General features: G+C 41.7%; 1 non-coding gene across 1 annotated transcript; it reads right to left on the bottom strand.

Annotated features, from left to right (window-relative positions):
- Window positions 1-7257: 7257 nt before the first annotated feature.
- Window positions 7258-7364, bottom strand: LOC131241587 (small nucleolar RNA R71). Its single transcript, XR_009169147.1, has one exon. It is a non-coding gene; the product is annotated as a small nucleolar RNA R71 (small nucleolar RNA).
- Window positions 7365-24003: the final 16639 nt, after the last annotated feature.

Below are 24003 nucleotides of genomic sequence, written 5' to 3'. Positions count from 1 at the left end.
TGATCAGACCCTAGAAAGGTTAGCTGGTCATTCTTATTACTGTTTCCTTGACGGGTATTCGGGCTACAACCAGATAGAGATAGCCCCTGAAGACCAGGAAAAGACCACATTTACATGTCCCTACGGCACCTTTGCCTACCAAAGGATGCCATTCGGACTATGTAATGCCCCTGCCACCTTTCAGCGATGTATGTTTAGTATTTTTTTTATATGGTAAGGCAATATATAGAGGTCTTCATGGATGATTTCTCTGTTTACGGTCCATCTTTCAGCAAGTGCTTGGAAAGTCTTAAATGTGTGCTGAAAAGATGTGAAGAAAAGAAGTTGGTACTTAATTGGGAGAAGTGTCATTTCATGGTTCAAAAGGAAATTGTCCTTGGGCATATCATCTCGTCCAAGGGAATCGAGGTAGATAAGGCAAAAATCGATCTTATCTCTAACCTACCTCCACCCAAGAACATCAGAGACGTGCGATCCTTCTTAGGACACGCAGGATTTTACAGGCGATTCATAAAGGACTTTAGTCTCCTCTCTCATCCTTTATGTAATCTTCTTCAAAAGGATGCTCCGTACGAGTGGACTGAGCAATGCCAGGCAGCTTTCACCAAGCTTAAGGGTATGTTAACCACTGCACCTATCATACAACCACTCGATTGGAGCCTTTCTTTTAAGCTTATGTGCGACGCTTCTGATTATACTTTTGGGGCGGTTCTAGGCCAGAGAAAAGATAAGAGGCCCTACGTCATTCATTACGCAAGTAGAACTTTAAATTCTGCCCAAGTGAACTACTCGACTACGGAAAAGGAACTCCTAGTCGTAGTATTCGCTTTGGATAAATTTAGGTCCTACTTGATCGGATCCAAGATCATTATCTACACAGATCAAGCGGCACTTAAGTTCCTTCTTTCTAAGAATGATTCTAAGCCTCGCCTGATACGATGGATCCTTCTACTCCAAGAATTTGATTTAGAAATTAAAGATAAAAAGGGAGTAGAGAACGTAGTGGCCGATCATCTGTCTCGCCTTAATATCTCTGATTCCCCTAAGGTGACCCATATCAATGATATGTTCCCTGATGAACAACTGTTCAGAGTCTCCCATTCACCTTGGTTCGCTGATATTGCTAATTATCTTGCCACAGGTTCCATACCAACACATTGGACTGCGCAAGATAAGAAGAAAATTTTCACCAAGGTGCGTAACTTTTTCTGGGACGATCCATATTTGTTTAAATATTGCCCAGACCAGATCCTAAGGAGATGTGTGCCAGACGATGAGCATCAGAGTGTCATCTCCTTCTGTCACTCACAGGCCTGTGGTGGTCACTTTTCTGCTAAAAAGATCACGGCCAAGATTCTGCAGTGTGGCTTTTACTAGCCCACTATGTTTAGAGACATTCATGAGTTTTGCAAAGCTTGTGAGCATTGTCAGAAATTGGGAGCATTGTCCCATCGAAATATGATGCCTTTGAATCCCATCATTATCATTGAAGCATTTGATCGCTGGGGCATCGATTTCATGAGACCATTCCCTCAATCGTTTGGAAATCTATATATTTTGCTAGCCGTGGATTATGTCACTAAATGGGTCGAAGCGATTCCGTGTCGAACTAATGACCATCGCACGGTCATTAAATTCCTAAAAGAAAACATTCTTTTTCGATTCGGAACGCCTCGAGCCATCATTAATGATGTGGGCTCACACTTTTGTAATAAACCATTTGAGAGCTTAATGAAGAAATATGGCATTTCTCATAAGGTGAGCACCCCGTACCACCCACAGACAAGTGGGCAAGCTGAGATTTCTAATAGGTAAATTAAACACATTTTGGAGAAAACGGTTAACCCTGATCGTAAGGATTGGTCAATCCGATTGACCGATGCCTTATGGGCATACCGTACTGCCTTTAAAACCCCTATTGGAATGTCTCCCTTTAGACTTGTCTATGGGAAAGCTTGTCACTTGCCTGTGGAGCTGGAACATAAAGCGTACTGGGCGATCAAAAATCTTAATTTCAATCTGGACAACGCTGACTCGCTACGCAAACTTCAATTGAATGAACTTGAGGAAATCCGGAATGATGCATACGATAATTCGAGAATTTACAAGAACAAGATGAAAGATTTCATGACCAACACATATTGCGAAAATCATTCACGCCTGGTCAGAAGGTCCTTTTGTACAATTCTCGATTACATCTCTTTCCGGGTAAGCTTCGATCTCGTTAGACCGGCCCTTACATTGTTGTTATTGTTTTTCCTCATGGGGCCGTTGAGATAAGAGATCCCGACAATGGTAAGGAGTTTAAAGTCAATGGACATCGATTGAAACCATTTGTCGAGAAATTTGATTCAGAGGACATGTCCATGCCCCTGACTGCTCCTGTTTAACAGGATTGATCTCCTAGTCTGATGGAGGTATAGGTAGGTGTATCGCTTTCATAGGACTAGGGTAGCTGCTTTATTTGTCTAGCTGAAGATGTAAACTTAGCGCTCCTGGGAGGCAACCCAACTCTTCATTTCATTTCATTTTTATTATTAGTTAGTTCAATGTTTGTGGGTAACATTACTGCAAACCCTCACGAGACTACAACTCGTCCACTAGGGGCAACCTAGGGGTTTAAAGGCTTGTTGCATACGCTAAATGCAATCGAGAGCACCTACGAAAGTGGTATAGGTAGGATTTTATTTTTGTTATTTTTGTGTTGCCTTCTCTCTCGTGCTGACCGACGCCCATGCTGCGATCTCTTGGAAAGTGTCTCTCGATTCATCATCCAGGTACTATCTTCCCATCACTTCATATTTACTTTTCGTTGTCCCAAGTGCATTGCATGCTCATATCTTTTACATTGAGGACAATGTAGATTTTAAGTTGGGAGTGGGAGATTAGGTGACCTAATTAGCATTTTCTTGGTCTTGAACAAAAATTGTGGAAATTTTTTTAAAAATTTTCTAGGATTTCTGATGAATTCGAAGTGATTTTGACGGCCATCTAGGGCACTTAGAATTTCAAGATGCGTGATGTTGGTACTTTATGACTCTTGGATTCAGTTATCTATTAGATTTCACAGTTAAATTTAAATTGTTAGTCCATGGTTAGAGGTTTTAAACATTGATTGAGTCATGATTTCACATGTCACATTTCACTTATACATTAAGATTTCAGTTTGATACTGAAGGGTTAATTTGGTGATCAGTAAGCATGGAAGGAACCATCTTGAAAAATTGCCCGTCATGATCAATTGAAAGGAAAAGATACCGTTGAAAGAGGTTAGGCAAGGACTCTTCACTATAGGTTTGCTCCCTATACGTGTGGATTTCATTCCCTACGGATAATACGTAAAAAGGTTTGAGTACGCAGTCTTCACCATAGGTTTGCTCCCTATAGGTGAGGATTTGTTTTGGTATTACTTTTAATAATAATAAAAAAATCAATCAAAAGCTGAAGGAATGAAAAGATGATCTTCGAGGCAAGTTTTGGTTATCATGGACTCTCTTACAGGTTACCAATGATATCCTGAAACAGAGAGTTGCGTATTAATGTTGAAAGCCGAGATTACACTATACACCTGTAGAACTCAGTGTTTAGGATTGTTCTAATTGAGGGACTAATACTTTGAAATTGATTATGAAATGTACCGTGTGTTTGAGTCTAGGAGAGAGTAAGGCCCAACATTCATGCAATGTAACAGTCTCGTATCTGAATTATTTTGCAAAAGTCACTCGAGTTCATACGAATTGTCCTGAAATTCTCAACTTATTTTCACATATTTTGCTCGAGACTAGCAAAATGCTGGTTGGGGGTTGTGTTGAGGGTCAAATATTACATATTAGACCCCATTGATTGCATGGATTTACGATTATGATATTGCTTAACGGCCTGAATTAATCGTGTTTGTAATGCAGGGTGTGTTTAAGAACTTGGACTGAAAAATGATGCTAAATGTATAGATTGACGCTCTGAATTCACCAAAGCATGAGACAAACTCCAGGGGACTAAGACTGAAGGATTTACACACTAGGGATCCGAGGAAATAAAGTCGTTCACGTTAAAGAGGCCCGAAACTGGCACAGAATGCAAGAGCACAGGGTTCTCGCCATTCGATTGGCTCGAAACTTCATACATGGGATTGGGACCATAAATTAACCATACACGTCAAATTTCATCTGTTATGTCCCTGTGGAAGTGGCCCAACGGACAGATCAGCCTCTAAAACAGTGATATGGGGCCCACCTGATCTCTGGATACGCTTCAGTTTTGGACTCAACGTCTTAAATTAAAAGGGGAAGAAGATGGACGGAGAAGATTTTATATATACATCATCGTGGACCCCACATGAGTTGGGTGTGCACTATGCACATATGCACCAGGCGTGCACAGAAACTCCAGGACGGTCAAACCGTCTTGGACTCGAGCTTCTTCAAAAACAGCAAGTGCCGTCCCCTCTGTTACGCAGACGAGCAGACTGCGGAAGCTAGCGGGCCACCATCATGGCCCAAATGGTCGATCCAAGCCATCCATCTTGTAAAGGAGCTCGGAAAGGTCGACGCCATGTTGACTATCTGCTCCCATGCGCGCACATACGGGAAAGATTCGATCACACTCAAGATGGACGGCAGAATACAATATTCTGTGGGCCACACAGAATCCAATCTGAAACCAGATATTTCTTACTGGTTTTTCGAGCAGAATGCAGTGGACGGCGTGGATTTCTCAAAACAACAATGAAGTGGGCCCCACCATCAGCACAGCGTCCGTCTTGCGCTGCCTCTGTTCCCGCGGTCCGGACGATCCGGGAGGCTGTGGTCCACCCCTGTTGATCGGACGGTTGATCTGATCCGTCCAGATGAAGACCAGGCTAGGGACGAACACCATAAAAAGGGCAGACATGGAGCCGAAACAATCAGCACTCCGGAAACCTGCTCCCAACGCCGCTGACTGCGTGCGAAAGCAGTTTCTAAAAAAACGCGCCCGGCTTCCGCAAGGCTCCGTCTCGCATACTGTTTCCTATTTGCGCAGGGAGTGCACACCGTCTTTTACAGGGATAAAAGGCAGAAAAGGGAGGAGGGTTTGGGCGTGAACGGGGAGACAAGGAGAGATTTGGTGGCAGCAGGAGGTTAGCTCGGTTTTGGCTAGACGTGGAGCAGGGAGAGAGATAGAGAGGAAAATGTTTTTTTTTTTTGTTTAAGGGTTAGCCGCATCATGACGGGCTAAAGCACTTAGCTGGGGCTAAGAGGGGAAGCTTGTAGTCTGATGGGAGCTTTTTACTTATGCCTTTTTGTTTAAACTGAACTGATATTGTTTTTAGTTTAATTGAGGAATTGTTTTTAGTTTTTTTTATGGTTTGTTGTGACTAAAATTACAACAGGTCTGTGATGGCTTTGAGTATTTCTCCCTCCCTTTGATGTTTATGACATCAGAAAGTCCTGTTGTTCACCATCGTCTCATGGGCATGGTTGGATGACGGTATCCTTCCTAACCTTCATGCATTGTTGAGTGGTTGGTAATTAGTTTAATTCTGTTGTTTGCTTTGCCTCCTGGGCATGGTTTGATGATGGAATCCATTCTAATTCATATACCTTTCATCTCTTTAAAACTATATTAAAAGAAGTTCAGTGTAGTTTACATGGTGATGGCATAAGATCTCCCTGATCTCTACAAGTGGATCCTCTGAATCCCCAGTTTCCCTTCCTCTGTATTCCTTAAGTTTAGATTAATCTCTCACCATTATTCATCAATTTATATTGGATTTAGATTTCATCTTAGGCTAGTCCTATTTCTACCTAGTTTCAGGTAACGTACGGGTATCAGTCCCTTGGGATTCGACCTCGGTCTCACCGAGTTATTACTACATCACAACCCTATACTTGGGGAGTGAAAAAGTTTTTGGCGCCGTTGCCGGGGACTGACGGCTACGATTTTCTGAAATTAATTAGTTTTAGGATTAGTTTAAGATTAAGATTTTTTTCACTTTAGGTTTAGTTTTTCTAATTTCTAGAAACTAATCTGTTTCCTGTTTTGTAGGACCTTGACATTAACTTCTAATTTGGTAATTCTTTTCCAAATCCTCTACTCTTTCTATTTTTAGAATTACGGTTTGAGTTTTAAAAGTTCTCTAATTCTAGTTTTCATTTAATTATAGAATTTTCTATTTCCTTTTTTTTTTTGGATAGTTTTTCCCTTTTTGGAAACTAACCCAACTCTTTTATTTTGTAGGTTGGTAAATTCTTTCTTAATTTCCTCCTTGCTATTTCTAGATTAGGATTCTTTTTTTAGCAAGTTTCTAATTCTAAACTCTTTTAGAATCTAACTTTGTTTCTTATTTTATTTTTAGAAATTTTCTACTTGTAGACTTTTTGTTTAAAAACTAACTTTCCTATTTTGTAGGCCTTTAAGATAGAAATTTCTAATTCGGTAAGTTCTTTCTCTACTTTCTATTTTTCAGTTCTCTTTTAGTAATTTACTTTCTAGTTTAGGATCTTCTTCTTTTAGAAACTATTTTACTTCTATCTTTCTTTTTAAAGATTTTCTAATTCTAGACCTTCTCTTTAGAAACTGACTTGTTTGTTTTCTTTTGCAGGTCTTTAACTTAGGGGCTTCAATTTGGTAATTTCTTTCCAACTCTCTTTTTCTTTCTAGATTTTCTTTTCCTTTCTTAGGATTAGGTTTCGAATTTGATTGAGGGTTGCAAGTGTTTCATGCCCAAGTGGGCCCGTGACAACACTCGACGTCTCTTGACTGAAGGAGGATTGGTTGAGGGGTTGACTATCCATCGCAGGACTAGACACCACTCGAAATCCCCTGAGTTAATTGAAGTTATGGCTGAAGACCAACCTCCTCTACTTCCACCCAGGGTGGAGGATACCCAAGATGAGAATGAGGTGCATCAGGCACCCCCGCCTCGTACTTTACGAGATTATCTACAACCGGCGGGAGTGAGTATACCCTCATGCATGATTTTCCCTGAAAACACAGGACAAATGGACATCAAGCCAGGAGCTATCCAACTCCTTCCCAAATTCCATGGACTTGAATCAGAAAGTTCATATTTACATTTGAAAGAGTTTGATGAGATTATAGCTACATTATATTTTCTTCATGTATCTGAGGATACAATCAGGCTGAAACTCTTTCCTTTTTCCTTAAAAGAGAAGGCTAAGATGTGGTTACATTCACTGCGTCCTAGATCCATTGGCACATGGAACGACATGCAGAGGGAATTCATAAAAAAAATTCTTCCCACATCATAAAACGATTACCCTCAGAAAAGCAATCATGAACTTTGCCCAAAAGGAAGATGAAACATTCTTCCAATGTTGGGAAAGGTTCAAAGATTTGGTCAGTTCATGCCCACAACACGGATTTGAAACGTGGCGCATTACAAATTTTTTCTACGATGGACTAACATCTTCCATGCCCCAAATGGTCGAGACAATGTGTAATGGAGAGTTCATTAATAAAGATGTCGACGAGGTATGAGACTACCTCGACAATCTGGCTGAAAAAACACAATCTTAGGACTATTACCCAAAATCAAACACCACATCTAGACCAACTCAATCTAAGGAGAAAGGCGGAATGTATCTCCTGAAGGAAGAAGATGATCTCAAGTATAAAGTGAATAATCTCATAAGAAAATTTGAGGCCATGGAAGGAAAGAATGATAAGGTCAATGAAATTGTTTGCGGCATCTGTGATTGCAACATTCACACAACTGAAAACTGTCCTACAATACCTGCCTTTCGAGGAGTGTTGAATGAACAAGCCAATGCCGTAAACAACTATCAAAAACCTTTTACTGGACCTAACTCCAATACATACAATCCTGGTTGGAAAAATCATCCAAACTTTAGTTGGAGGAATGGACAAACGGCTACCCCTCAAGGTTTCTTCAATCAAAATCCAAATCAAGTGAAACCTCAAGAGGAACCGGTTCAAAATTTCATACAAGAGCTAGCTTAGGCAATGCGGGGATTTACAGATTTTATACAAAAGATAGATTCTCGTATGACGGTAATAGAAAAGGGGATGCTTCCTGCACAACCTCTCTCCAATCCTAAACCGCAGTACGAGATTAGTGATCCTAGCTCTTCAAATCAGATGGGGCACGCTAAATCCATCACCACTCTTAGAAGTGGAAAGATCATTGATAAAACTCTTCCGGTTAGGCCCGAAAAGACTCAAGAACCAGAAGAGGACAACAATGATGGATCTAGTGATGCCCCACAAAAATTAGAACCGAAACTTCTAGAGAAGCCAGTTGCTCCGTTCCCCCAACGGTTGGTTGCACCAAAACGTCTTTCTAACTCTTAGGATATTCTGGAGGTGTTGAAACAAGTGAAAGTTAACATTCGTCTACTTGATGTCGTGAAACAGATTCCTTCATATGCCAAATTTTTGAAAGACTTATGCAAGACCAAAATACGGCAAAGTATCCAAAAGAAAATCTTCTTGACTGAGAAAGTGAGTACCATCCTGAAGCAAGACGTGCCGTGGAAATTCAAGGATCCCGGTAGCCCAACTATATCATATGTAATCGGGGACCATCGAATTGATCATGCACTTCTTGACTTAGGAGCGAGCGTCAATCTGATTCCCTACTCGGTATACAAACAGTTAGGTTTGGGTGAATTAAAACCCACCCTAACCATACTACAACTTGCTGATCGCTCTGTTCATGTACCAAGAGGGATAATTGAGGATGTGTTGGTCCAAGTTGATAGATTTTACTACCCTATAGATTTTATCATCCTGGACACCGAACTCATCAATAACATAAGCACTCAGATCCCCGTCATTCTCGGTCTCCCATTCCTTGCCACTTCAAACGCAATTATTAATTGCAGGAATGGTGTCATGACTATGTCTTTTGGGAATATGACATTGGAGTCAAACATTTTTTTCAATAACGGCAGAAACTTAGAGGAGGATGACGATTTCCACGACATTAACATGATTGACTCTTTAGTGGAAGATACGACGCCTCTGACGTTATCCTCTGACTCTCTAGAGACGTGCTTAGCCCACTCCCATGATTTTAATGATGACATGATTAGGGAGATGTGTGCCTTGCTTGATACTGCACCGGTACTTGAAGTTAACCGGTGGAGGCCACAATTTGAAGAATTGCCACAAACCGATGTAGTGCCTCTACCGTCTAACCTCAAGCCGCCGAAGCTTGACCTAAAACCTTTACCCTCTGATTTGAAATATGCTTATTTAGGTCAAGATGAGACATACCCGGTGGTGATCTCTGCCCACCTGGAGAAAGAACAGGAGAGTATGCTCATATACTCTCATTGAGCATAAAGGAGCCCTGGGATGGACAATAGCGGACCTCAAGGGAATCGATTCCTCAATTTGTACTCATCACATATATCTTGAGGATAATGCAAAAACTGCTCGACAACCACAACGTAGACTAAATCCAAACATGAGGGAAGTGGTTAAGACCGAGGTTCTTAAACTATTAGACGTGGGTATCATATACCCTATATCTGATAGCCAATGGGTGAGTCCAACTCAAGTGGTCCCTAAGAAGTCCGGAATCACCATCGTAGCCAACGCTAATAATGAACTCGTGCCAACTAGAGTCACTACTGGTTGGAGAATGTGCATTGACTACAGGAAGTTGAATACCGTCACGAGGAAAGACCACTTTCCTTTACCATTCATTGATCAGATCCTGGAAAGGTTAGCTGGTCATTCTTATTACTGTTTCCTTGACGGGTATTCGGGCTACAACCAGATAGAGATAGCCCCTGAAGACTAGGAAAAGACCACATTTACATATCCCTACGGCACCTTTGCCTACTAAAGGATGCCATTCGGACTATGTAATGCCCCTGCCACCTTTCAGCGATGTATGTTTAGTATTTTTTTTGATATGGTAAGGCAATATATAGAGGTCTTCATGGATGATTTCTCTGTTTACGGTCCATCTTTCAGCAAGTGCTTGGAAAGTCTTAAATGTGTGCTGAAAAGATGTGAAGAAAAGAACTTGGTACTTAATTGGGAGAAGTGTCATTTCATGGTTCAGAAGGGAATTGTCCTTGGGCATATCATCTCGTCCAAGGGAATCGAGGTAGATAAGGCAAAAATCGATTTTATCTCTAACCTACTTCCACCCAAGAACATCAGAGACGTGCGATCCTTCTTAGGACACGCAGGATTTTACAGGCGATTCATAAAGGACTTTAGTCTCCTCTCTCATCCTTTATATAATCTTCTTCAAAAGGATGCTCCATACGAGTGGACTGAGCAATGCTAGGAAGCTTTCACCAAGCTTAAGGGCATGTTAACCACTGCACCTATCATACAACCACTCGATTGGAGCCTTCCTTTTGAGCTTATGCGCGACGCTTCTGATTATGCTCTTGGAGCGGTTCTAGGCCAGAGAAAAGATAAGAGGCCCTACGTCATTCATTACGCAAGTAGAACTTTAAATTCTGCCCAAGTAAACTACTCGACTATGAAAAAGGAACTCCTAGCCGTAGTGTTCGCTTTGGATAAATTTAGGTCCTACTTGATCAGATTCAAGATCATTATCTACATAGATCATGCGGCACTTAAGTACCTTCTTTCTAAGAATGATTCTAAGCCCCGCCTGATACAATGGATCCTTCTACTCCAAGAATTTAATTTGAAAATTAAAGATAAAAAGGGAGTAGAGAACGTAGTGGCCGATCATCTTTCTCGCCTTAATACCTCTGATTCCCCATAGGTAACCTATATCAATGACATGTTCCCTGATGAACATTTGTTTAGAATCTCCCATTCACCTTGGTTCGCTGATATTGCTAATTATCTTGCCACAGGTTCCATACCGACACATTGGACTGCGCAAGATAAGAAGAAAATTTTCAACAAGGTGCGTAACTTTTTCTGGGACGATCTATATTTGTTTAAATATTGCCCAGACCAAATCCTAAGGAGATGTGTGCCAGACGATGAGCATCAGAGTGTCATCTCCTTCTGTCACTCACAGGCCTGTGGTGGTCACTTTTCTGCTAAAAAGACCACGGCCAAGATTCTGCAGTGTGGCTTTTACTGGCCCACTATGTTTAGAGACACTCATGAGTTTTGCAAAGCTTGTGAGCATTGTCAGAAATTGGGAGCATTGTCCCATCGAAATATGATGCCTTTGAATCCCATCATTATCATTGAAGCATTTGATTGCTGGGGCATCGATTTCATAGGACCATTCCCTCAATCGTTTGGAAATCTGTATATTTTGCTCGCCGTGGATTATGTCACTAAATGGGTCGAAGCGATTCCGTGTCGAACTAATGACCATCGCACGGTCATTAAATTCCTAAAAGAAAACATCCTTTCTCGATTCGGAATGCCTCGAGCCATCATTAGTGATGGGGGCTCACACTTTTGTAATAAACCATTTGAGAGCTTAATGAAGAAATACGGTATTTCTCATAAGGTGAGCACCCCGTACCACCCACAGACAAGTGGGCAAGCTGAGATTTCTAATAGGAAAATTAAACACATTTTAGAGAAAACGGTTAACCCTGATCGTAAGGATTGGTCAATCCGATTGACCGATGCCTTATGGGCATACCGTACTGCCTTTAAAACCCCTATTGGAATGTCTCCCTTTAGACTTGTCTATGGGAAAGCTTGTCACTTGCCTGTGGAGCTGGAACATAAATCGTACTGGGCGATCAAAAATCTTAATTTCAATCTGCTCCCATGCGCGCACATACGGGAAAGACTCGATCACACTCAAGATGGACGGCGGAATACAATATTCTGTGGGCCACACAGAATCCAATCTGAAACCAGATATTTCTTACTGGTTTTTCGAGCAAAATGCAGTGGACAGCATGGATTTCTCAAAACAATAGTGAAGTGGGCCCCACCATCAACACAGCGTCCGTCTTGCGCTGCCTCTGTTCCTACGGTCCGGACGATCCGGGAGGCTGTGGTCCACCCCTGTTGATCGGACGGTTGATCTGATCCGTCTAGATGAAGACCAGGCTAGGGACGAACACCACCAAAAGGGCAGACGAGGAGCCGAAACAATCAGCACTCCGGAAACCTGCTCCCAACGCCGCTGACTGCGTGCGAAAGCAGTTTCTAAAAAAAATGCGCCCGGCTTCCGCAAGGCTCCGTCTCGCATACTGTTTCCTATTTGTGCAGGGAGTGCACACTGTCTTTTATAGGGATAAAAGGCAGAAAAGGGATGAGGGCTTGGGTTTGAACGGGGAGACAGGGAGAGATTTGGTGGCAGCAGGAGGTTAGCTTGGTTTTGGCTGGACGTGGAGCAGGGAGAGAGATAGAGAGGAAAAGGTTTTTTTTCTTTTTGTTTAAGGGTTAGCCGCATCATGACGGGCTAAACCTCTTAGCTGGGGCTAAGAGGGGAAGCTTGTAGTCTGATGGGAGCTTTTTACTTCTGCCTTTTTGTTTAAACTGAACTGATATTGTTTTTAGTTTAATTGAGGAATTCTTTTTAGTTTTTTTATGGTCTGCTGTGACTAAAATTACAACGGGTCTGCGATGGCTTTGAGTATTTCTCCCTCCCTTTGATGTTTATGACGTCAGGAAGTCCTGTTGTTCACCATCGTCTCATGGGCATGGTTGGATGACGGTATCCTTCCTAACCTTCATGCATTGTTGAGTGGTTGGTAATTAGTTTAATTCTGTTGTTTGCTTTGCCTCCTGGGCATGGTTTGATGATGGAATCCATTCTAATTCATATATCTTTCATCTCTTTAAAACTATATTAAAAGAAGTTCAGTGTAGTTTACATGGTGATGGCATAAGATCTCTCTGATCTCTACAAGTGGATCCTCTGAATCCCCGGTTTCCCTTCCTCTGAATTCCTTAAGTTTAGATTAATCTCTCACCATTATTCATCAATTTACATTGGATTTAGATTTCATCTTAGGCTAGTCCTATTTCTACCTAGTTTCAGGTAACGTACAGGTATCAGTCCCTTGGGATTCGACCTCGGTCTTACCGAGTTATTACTACATCACAACCCTATACTTGGGGAGTGAACAACACCACCTATAACTTTGTTGATACAATTAAAAATAATGTACAAATATTCGTGTAGGAGCCATAAAGAAAGACAAGGCTTCACCTGGAAATCTACATTTTAGATAAACACCGATTTCACACACTAAAATTACATATATATCATAACGAGAAAAATACCTTATCCATATTCGATGATTTTCATACAATAAAAAAACGTACGTAATAATAATTTTCTTGTCACTACACACCCTCAACCTTGATCATCTTCATCCACCCAAATATACCTTAAGATCCATTAGTTGATATAATGTAAGTGCATGGAATGGCCATAGAGAGAAGAAAGACCTACCACTAGACAGCTCTTGAGACACGTGGTGCATGGTTGGCCAAGAGTTTGGATCTGGCCAAATGCTTGAAATTGCAATGGATACCACAAATATGATTTCGTGTGCAACCTCAGCCGTTAGGTTCGGGAGACGTTGCTCTAACATATCCTTTAGCAGTATATCTTCTTCTTCTTCTTCTTTTTTTAAAGTAACAGAATTGTATTAAAAAGAAAAACAAAAGTACAAAACGAGTCTGCTGAGGTAGCAGAGCCGAAAGAACTACAAACCCAGAAACAAAAGATTATAATCCTTAAGACTCAAAATATTAACCACCCACTCAATAATCAGATATTTAGCAAAAGAAGCGATAGCTTGAGCAGAATTGTGGATGTCGTTAAAGCAACGGTCATTTCTTTCCTTCCAAATGGCACACCAAATGGCCAGAATGGCCATCCTCCAGATAGAGGATTTGATCTTTCCCATCTTAAAACCATGCCAGTATGCAAGCAATGAAGAAACATAACTCGGCATGCATCCATTGACATTGAAACGGCAAAAAAAATCCCTCCAAATTTGAGATATGGAAGGACAATGGACCAAGAGATGATCCACAGTTTCCTCACTCTTCATGCAACAAAGACAGACGTTAACTAGCTGCATCCTTCTCTTCCTCAAGTTGTCAATAGTTAGGATCCTTTTGTTTCCCACCAGCCAAGCAAAACAAATATATTTGGGGGGAGCTGAGTATTTCCAGAGGAAAGGAGAAGCGTGGGTAGCCGGGGAAGGGGAGGGGGAGAGAACGGAATACAGGGACGAAATCGAAAAAATTTCAGTTACCTCCCATTCGTGAAGATTTTTGATGCAAGGAACGTCCCACACTGCACCCATAGAAGTAAAATTGTACTTACTGGCGACCATACTATCTTTAGTAGTATATCTTGTCTTCTTGGTGATGTCAAAGAGGGGATGAGCTCCCCACGATGCCTTCCCATCATCGCTTCAAGTGCCACAATGCCAAAGCTATATATGTCACATTTTTCAGTCACCCTCATTTTATATGCAAGCTCAGCTAGAAGGAAGATAGTCTAATCATGATCTTTTCTCTTTGTTAATCATTAATAGCTCAACTCTATAAGAATGGACGTGGTAAAGACACGCAACTTACCACTATGGTGGGATCACCATGGCTGAGAGTAACAAGGTACTTTAGGGAGCAACGTGCTGATGACCAAGGCAAAACCAATACCAAAGATTACAACTATGGTCGGTCCTGCATCTAAACAAGGTAGATGAATTCCTAAGCTAAAATCTTCCTCTAGATCTAGCACACAGGCATAGATGGAAGGGAATCACAACTACTGACTACAACTAAAGAGTTAGTCCAACAAGTTCGCAGGGACATACTGAAACTAGATCTACCATAAGGGTCGCTGCTGCTGAGTAGTGGAGAACTAAACCAATATACATAGCGTTGTGCTGGGTTGTAGTTTTGACTTTGGATTCGAGGAGGAATCCTTGCCTTAGATATGTTTCTATTATTTTTAGCTTCTGGGACGATTGAGAGAGCAATCTCTCGTCCATGTGACACTTTCACATGTAATTAGTTGGGAAAGGGCAGTGACATTTATTGACCATGATCTTATCATTGTTGAATGCTCAGAATGTGCTCTAGGGCTGGTGTGGCTAGAACATTGCTACTCTTATCCGGAGATAACATAAATACAAAAAATAACCCTACAAAGATGACCTATCCTTCAAATCTTGGGCATATGCTTCACAAATATCTTATATGCCACATGGCTCGATCTGCACCGCTTATCTGATTCGGATGGATCTTGGTACAAACACATATAGGGCAAAGCTATAGAAAAAGTGAACTTACAACAAAAAATAAATCATTTTCTTGAAAAAAGTTATCCCTCCCTAGTGTTTTCAAAGATCCTTAACAAGCCTTACAAATACTCATCTAATTATTTTATGCAAGACTTCAAAATAAGGAAAAAGAAGATAGTTACAACAAGGGAAACTGGGAGTTCTTTGGAGCACCTTCTCTTCTAGAAAAAATAAAAATAAAAATCCTCTATTATAAAGTGAGGAGGCCTTTTCAATTTATGTGAAGTTTGAAATATATCGATGAAATATAAGGCCCTCTTGATGATAGTTTTGGACCTCTTAACATCAGGTTTGAATATAGAGAAATGGTCACGTAACTCTTTATGCCTTTTAGATTGGAGTAGATTGTTGTCAGATGCCTTTAATCTGTCGCTGCTCGACCGGTCGAGTGAGCCGCTCGACTAGTCGAGCACTGCTTGGCTTAAAGTCCAACGAGCACATGTTTTGGGTGTCTGGAATTCTCGACCAGTCGAGCGGGTTGCTTGACCAGTCGAGTCCCTCCTTCAACTAGTCGAGGTTACACAGATCCTGCACGGACTGCGTAAATTTGAGGTGGTTTCCGGATTTTTCTGGACTAGGTGCATAAGTGGAGTTTCCTAAACTATAAATAAGGGTCCCTAGGGCTATTCTAGGGTATTCTAAAGCTTTCTAAAAGTTTTCCAAGGGTTCTAGGGTTATCAAAGGGTGTAGCAAGGGTGAGATTTGAGGTTGTTCGAATCGGGTAAGTCCTCTCTTTTGTAATTTCTATTTCATAGTGGATTTCAGTCGCTTTGTGCCGTGGTTTTTTCCCGTAAGGGTTTTCCACGTTAAAACTTTGTGTTCTCTTGTGATTTCTTGACGTTATTGGATTGCTATCCTAGATCTAGAATTGTGTGATTCCGCAGTACAAATCCTCAACAAGTGGTATCAAAGCAATCGTTGGGGCACAGATCTGAATCTGAGGGATTAGTAATAATGGGAAGCACTAGGTATGAGATTGAGAAGTACTCAGCGAAAAATAATTTTGAGTTATGGAAGATCAAGATGATAAGTTCCTTAATCAAGCAAGGCGAAGATGGTACTCTTGAGGAGCGAAAGTCCACTATGACTGATAATGAATGGAACACTCTTGATAAGAAGGCTTTATCATTGATCCGTTTATGTCTCATGGATGAGGTTCTTTACAATGTCATGAGGGAGAAAACTGCAGCTAAATTATGGGCGAAGTTAGAGGATGTCTATGTGAAAAAATCCTCTGAAAATTGCCTACACTTGAAGCGGAAGTGGTATAACTTTAAGATGGCGGAGGGTGGAGATCTGGAGGCTCACATCAGCAACTTTAATAAATTAATGTGTAAATTGCTGGATATGGAGAAAGTGATGAAAGATGAAGAACAAGCATGTATGTTACTGAATTCTCTTTCGGCATCTTATAAGTCATTTAATGATACAATGTGCTCCACGAATAAAACCCTAAGTGTCGACACCGTTATCTCAGCCCTTCCAGGGAAGGCTATGAGAAAGTTTAACGTCGACATGGGGATATCTTCTGAGGCACTGCTTATAAGGGGTAGGAATTCTAAACAAGGTATAGGTTCTTCAGGCTATAGATCGAAATCAAAGAGCAAGGGCAAAGGAAAGGTAAAGTACTGAAATTGTGGGAAGGAAGGACATGTGAAGAAGGATTGTGAAAATTCTAAATCTAAGAGAGAAGATTCTGAGGCTTCATACAGAGAGGCCAATGCTGTCACGTCAGATGGATCAAGTGGATGCAATGGTAATGTTTTGTCTGTGTCTACGATCAGGCGGTCATACGATGATCGTAAGGATGAGCGGATTCTAGACACAGGGGCATCTTTTCACATGACTCCTCATTGGAGTTAGATCACCAGTTACAGGGAATGTGATGGTGGACAGGTGTTTATGGGTAATGGCTTTGCTTGTAACGTTGTGGCTATTGGTATGGTGCGTATTAAGATGTTTGATAGGGTGAGCATACCCTGACTGATGTGAGGTACATTTCTAATTTGAAGAAAAATCTAATTTCTCTTGGTGTACTTGAGGCAAAAGGCTGCAAGTTCACAGGTATTGATGGTGCTCTTCAGATATCTAAGGGGGCACAAGTAATCATGAAAGTGCAATGACTTGGTAACATGTACAGGTTGATTGGGAGTACTCCAAAAGGTAGAGCTGTAGTGGATGTAGCATATTCCATCTCTACATGTGTGTGGCATATTGGGCATGACCACACAAGCTGTAAGACCCGTATCCTAGTCCGTATTGTTCCGTCAACTGCCGCGATCCTTCCCGTCAAATTTCGGTATCATGCGACCTATAATCGATGTTTGCGCGCGATCTTAGATCATATCCTGTAGATTTGAGTCAGCTTAACCCGAGACCCGTACCATTACGATCGCAACGTCGCCGTGGTTCCAACGCCGCGTCTCGTGCGTCAACCCGACGCTTAGATCATAAGATGTAGACCGTGCATTTTAATGGCCATGGACCGCATATTGCGGGACCCACTCATCCCATGTGGCACCTATCTTTAGGTAATCATGAGGGTGATGGATGACATCACCCTAGCTATAGCCACCCTACTCTAGCCTTAGCCACCCTACCCTAGCTATAGCCACCCTACCCTAGCTATAACCACCCTACCCCCTAGCTTTCTTACAAGCATTTATTGCTAGCCACCCTCTCTTACAAGTAATCATGGCCTACCTAAGCTACCCTCTCTCTCTCTTTACAACCCTCTCTCTCTCTCCCATTTCTCATCACTTTTCCCAAGCAAGGAAAATTCCACGTCCAAGCCTTCCCATGGAGAGAAAAATGTGATTTGGTGGCCCACTTCCCATCCCAAAGATCCTTCATCCAAGCCATCCACTTCTCATCTCCCTCCATCAAAGTGAAGCACAAGGAGATCGACATTCCAACGGACCAAGGAGATCGACGGTGGGTGCTTGTTAGGATAGATTTTTCATGTTTTTGATGATGGGCCAAGCGAGGCCTACCGATTGATGGTATGGATCTCACTTTGGACCCTAGGTGTGCCCGATGGCCCACCTTGATGCTCATGATCATTACATGATGGGGCCATTCTCCATGGACCCCATCATGATGTTTATTTTTCTTACATATAAAGAGGTCATCTAGACCTTACATTTGGTGGAGAAAGGATCTCCACCATTGATTTTTGTTTTAGTGGGCCCACATGTATTGGGACCCACTTGATGTATGATTGAATGCAAGGAGGGCCCATAGTGTTGGGGTCCCTCCATCACACATGTCCTTCTTTCTCTCTCCCTCTCTTTTTATTTATTTATTTTTGTGTGTGATGATGTGGCCTTATGACCCACCCAGATGGACCCCACGATGAGGCATGCATTTTATCCAAGTGATCCATAAGTGGGAGCCCACTTTATATGTGTAGCCATGTGGTGGCCCACCTAGGCAGGGCCCACCTTAACCTTATTTGTATGCCCATACAAAAAAAAAGAAAAGAAAAGAAAAAGAGAGTCCAGCGTCTCTGGACGTGAACTGGGAAGGCACAAATATTAGCTTTTTTCAAAGCTTATTGGTGGGCCACTTGTGTGGACTCCACATTGATGTATGAGATCAATCCATGCCATCCATCTTATTTACCAACTCATTTTAGGCGTTGAGCCGAAAAATAAAATATATCCGATCTTTGGGTGGGCCATAGCATGTAAAATAGTGGTATCTACCGTTGAAAGTCACCCTGTCATTTTTTTATGCACCGAAAAACATCAGATATTGGACTCGTTGGAATGGTCTTGAGCCATAGAGAACAATGGACGGGCTGAATTCAGTTGATGCAGGTCCCATACACGAAAAACCACAGAAAAACTTGTTTTAAAAAAAATATATATATATTACATGCAGCAGACGCCGCTGCTATCAGAGACTCAGGCAACGTCTGCTGCTGGCGGGGGGGCGGACAAGAGCAGACCCACGACCCTAGCCGTGGGCCCCACCATGGTGTATATTTTTCATCCAATCCTTTCATTAGGTGGGCCCCTGCTTGAAGTGGGCTCCCTCTAAAATTCAGCCCGATCTGAGACTCAGGTGGCCCACATCACGGGAAGTAGTGGAATTGAACGTCTACCCTTGAAACTCATTTTCTGGGCCACAGAAGTGTTGGATCAAGATGAAATTTGTTTTCCTCTTCATTCCAAGTCCGTACGACCTTCTCAACGGATTGGATGGTTAGTAAACATAATGGTGGGCCCCACGTGGGACCCACAGTGATGTATGGGTTCATTCACACCGTCCGTCTAGGGGACGGTGTGTGCTTGTGAGTGTGTGTGTGCGCGTGTGCACGTGTGTGTGCGTGTGCGTGTGTGCGTGTGTGTGTGCACGTGTGTGTGCGTGTGTGTGTATGTGTATATATAATATTATATACAGTATTGTGTGTGTGTGTGTGTGTGTATATATAATTATAAACTATATATTATATTATATATGGTATAAAGGATGGTGGGCCTTCATGTGGACCCCCACCATGATGCTTGTGTTGCATCCAAATTGTCTAACCATTTTGAAAGCTCAATCTATAGTCCAAGTGGACCCCACCTAGGTATATATATAAGGCCATAGGATTAGGCCCATCTTGATGTATTATGGCCCGTTGTTGGGGCCCACTTGAGTATAGACATGGGGCCCAATTGGGGTGGCCCACCTAATGTACATAAGGCCCATGTGATTAGGCCCATTCAATGTATTTGTGGCCGTTGTTGAGGCCCACCTTGATATGAATATAAGGCCCATGTTATAAAGTCCATTGTTCTGTATTCAAGGCCCATGGGTTATGGCCCATTGCAATGTGTACAAGGCCCATTGATGCGGCCCACTTGATTCATATAAGGCCCATATGAGGCGGCCCATTTGATGTATCTAAGGCCTATGGGTCGAGGCCCAATAAGACGTATATAGGCCCATTGCAATGTGTGATTCCCTATGGTCTGGGTAATGATATTTTATGGCGGGCCATGCCTTGGGAGCAATGTTGGTTTGACATCTACATTGTAAGAATAATGTTGGTTAAATATCCGCATTATAACTCTCCCTAGGGCCCATTAGTAGGCCCATACTTGTTGATGGTTCATCACTTTATAACATGCTTAGTATAGCTCCATGATACATACCCATACGCATCATATGTATGCCTGATGTGAGGAATGTTTGATCATAGCATAAGCCGTTGGGCTGAGGCATTTATGGAACTCCTTATGAGACGGAGTGCCCCCACGTGAGTGCATGGTAAGCACAAGATTACTTCATGATTTGACGATGTGACTCATGCATCCCGCATATGTGTGACTTGATCACTGCACGCCCTAGCAACATCAGGGCCGTGGCCTCCACAGGCTCATCGTGGATGGTCGTATTGGATACCAGAAATATTGGTTCTAGCACTATGGGCACTTAGGATGTCCTTGGGTGAAAATTCCAGAACCTTTTTGGTACCAGGAGATGCTCCAACGTCTAGACCGAGTGGATACATGAGCGCCCGAGTGCCGAATACCAGTAGGCCGCGTCTCCCACTGTGTCATGGTCGGTTGGAAGGGGGTGTGGCCTTATCCGCCCGAGTGAGGGGGCTATAAGCTACGCTGAGTTTAACCAGCTCGCAAATGAGTCCGCTATCGACGAGCCGGGTAGGTATTGGCAGACTACTGTTCAGGCGGATAGTGTGGTCTCTTCCACTTGCTTGACTGTGCAGCTAGGGAGGAGGCAGTCAGTGTGAGGTGTATTAGACCCCGGTGATATCCAGAGAGAAACTGTACTGATATGTGTACTTGACGAGTACTGGCACACTTGCTTTGCATCTCGCATATAACATTTAGCTACATAGGCCTCGCATCACATGGCCTTGGTATGACCGATAGCATTCATGTCTTACATCATATAGCTTTGGTACAGTTGATAGCATTCATGGACTTACCGTATACTTCCACATTACTCTGATATTGTACACTTAGCGCTTGCCTTGCGCACACACTTACACCACCCTCTAAGCTTTTGTAAGCTTATGCACGACCATTGCGTGCAGGTGTCGTTGGACAACAGCAACGTTGAGGCAGGAGCATGCATCTGATCATTTTGGAGTTTTTTTATCACCTTGTATTTTCCTTTCCCCATTGTACTAAAAAGTTTTTGATATAGTGGATATGTGATGATGTTGTTTTGTGACTTGGTTATACTTGTGGTTATGCTCCATTACAAAAAAAAATTCATACTGAAAATCCTCATTGTAGGATCCCAGGATCGGAATCCGGCATGTAAGTGTCGGAATCCGAGAATGGGGTACTACAGAGGCTGTCGGCGCCAGATTCGGCGATTGAAAATTTTGTGAGCCCATTTTCCGAGTTTGGGGCATGACATGAGCGAGCAGGGTAGGAAGGCTGAGACGCGCAGACAGGGATACAGAGCAGGCGGAGTAGCCACCTATGAGAAGAATCACATGGCATAATCACAGGATATCGGTAAGATACGTGAATGACTCCAATATCGCAGGAGGATCCATCTTCTAGTCTGATGGCTCTAGGTGAGCCTGGTGCTGAGAAGTGGAAGGTGACTATGGGCGATATGATGGACTCGTTATACCAGATTGACACATGGGGGCTGGTGGAGCTTTCAGTGGGCCGGGAAGCGGTTGGATGCAGGTGGATCTTCAGGAGGATACAAAATAAATACAGGGCGAGGTTGGTAGCGAAGGGTTATACTCAGAGAGAAGGGATTGGCTTCTCAGAGATATTCGCGCTAACGGTATAGCAGGTGTCTATTAGATCCATGATTAGCGCTGTTGACCAATGTGATCTTGAGCTAGAAGGATGGATGTGGAGTCTACACTTCTGTAAGGAAAAGTGAAGAGCAGATCTACATGAAGCAACCAGAGCGGTTCGAAGTTAAAGGGGCTGAGAAAAGACTTTGCAGGAGGTCGTGGTTCGACTTGTCGCCTAGGCAGTGGTTTGGTTCCTTCATGGTGAGTCAGGAATTAATGACATATGGATTGCTAATTATGACATGTCTGAAATCAATGTACTGAAGACTCGATTAAGTAAGACATTTAGGATGAAGGATCGGGGGACTGTAAAAATGATTCTCGGCGTTGAGACTGAAAGAGGAGTAGGCTTTGGTTATCTCAGGCAGAATACCTTGGGTAGGTATTGATTAAAGAGGTGATGGACCATGTAAAGTCAGAGAGCGTTCCCTATGTGTCTCTCATCAAGTTTTTCTCAGGACATATCCCAAAACAGATGAGAAAGAGCATGATATCTCATAAGCCTTATTCGAATGCGGTTAGCAGTGTATGCCATGGTCTGGATTAGACCAGTTATTTCCCATGCTATCAGTGTTATGAGCAAGTACCCCAACAAGTAATGTTGGATTGCAGTGGGATGGTAAGAAGACTATGTCTTAACTTTTGAAAAGACAAGGATAAAGTTGGTAGGATATGTAGATTCTGACTACGCAGGTAGTATAGATTCCAGAAAGTCTTATAACGCCCCGTACTTTACTGTACTCAGGTGTTAATGTGGATATCCAATTTACACTATAAGAAATATGGTTTTTACCGACGAAACTAATTTTCGTAGGGAAAGATAACTTTTACCGATGAAACTTATTTTCGTTGGTAAAAGTAAACTTTTACCGAGGTAAAAGTCATCTTTACCTACGAAAATTTTCATAGGTAAAGGGTGTATTCAATTTTTTTGGAAAAAGCCATCTTTACCTATGAAAATTTTCGTAGGTAAAAAGTGTTTTGCATTTCTCAACATAACAAAAAGGCGAAGTAGGTAAATGTATTCTTTAACTATGAAAATTTTCGTAGGTAAAAGGTGTTTTCAATTTCAAAAAACGAAAAGTTTACTTTTATCTACGAAATCTAATTTTGTAGGTAAAAGCCATCTTTACCTACAAAAATTTGCATAGGTAAAGGGTGATTTTTTCCTACAAAATCTAATTTTCGTAAGTAAAGCCATCTTTACCTATGAAAATTTTCGTAAGTAAAGGGTGTTTTGGATTTTTCAAAAAAATAAAAAATCGGAAAGTTTACTTTACTGAAGGTAAAAGTCATCTTTACCTATGAAACTTTTCGTAGGTAAAGAGTGTTTTCAATTTTTCTAAATACACCAAAATGAAAAGTAAGTTTACCTTTAAATGATATTTACCTACGAAAATGTTCATAGGTAATGAAGGTTTTCGTAGGTAAAGAGTGTTTTCAATTTTTTTTTGAAGTAAAAATTTACTTTTACTGATGAAATTATGTAGGTAAAAGCCATCTTTACTGACGAAACGTGTCGTAGGTAAAGGTGTTTTGAATTTTTGAAAAAAACCAAAGATCGAAAAGTTTACGTTTACCTACCAATGGTTCGTTGTTAAAAAAACATGTATGAGACTTTTACCTACCAAATATTTCGTAGGTAAAAATACAATATTTAACTTAAATTTCAAATGAGACTTTTACCTGTGCAATAATTCGTAGGTAAAAATATAATCTCTAACTTATATATCAAATGTAGTTGAGACCTTTATCTACGAAAATGTTCGTACGTAAAAAACGTGTATTAGACTTTTACTTACGCAATGGTTCGTAGGTAAAATTTCAACCGTTGAGACTTTTGCCTATGAAAATTGTCTTAGATAAAAACGTCAGACTTTTACCTACAAAATAATAAACATGAATTAAACCTCTACCTACGAAATATTTCGTAGGTAAAAGTCTTTTTTTTAAAAAAAAAATTTCCAGTTCAAAATTTCTGATATACACCTGTTCCAATATAGT

Source organism: Magnolia sinica, chromosome 3 (genome assembly GCF_029962835.1).
Source record: "Magnolia sinica isolate HGM2019 chromosome 3, MsV1, whole genome shotgun sequence".
NCBI classification, from domain to species: Eukaryota; Viridiplantae; Streptophyta; class Magnoliopsida; order Magnoliales; family Magnoliaceae; genus Magnolia; species Magnolia sinica.
Note: the sequence above shows the minus strand (reverse complement) of the source record. Positions and strands in the feature narration are given on the sequence as shown.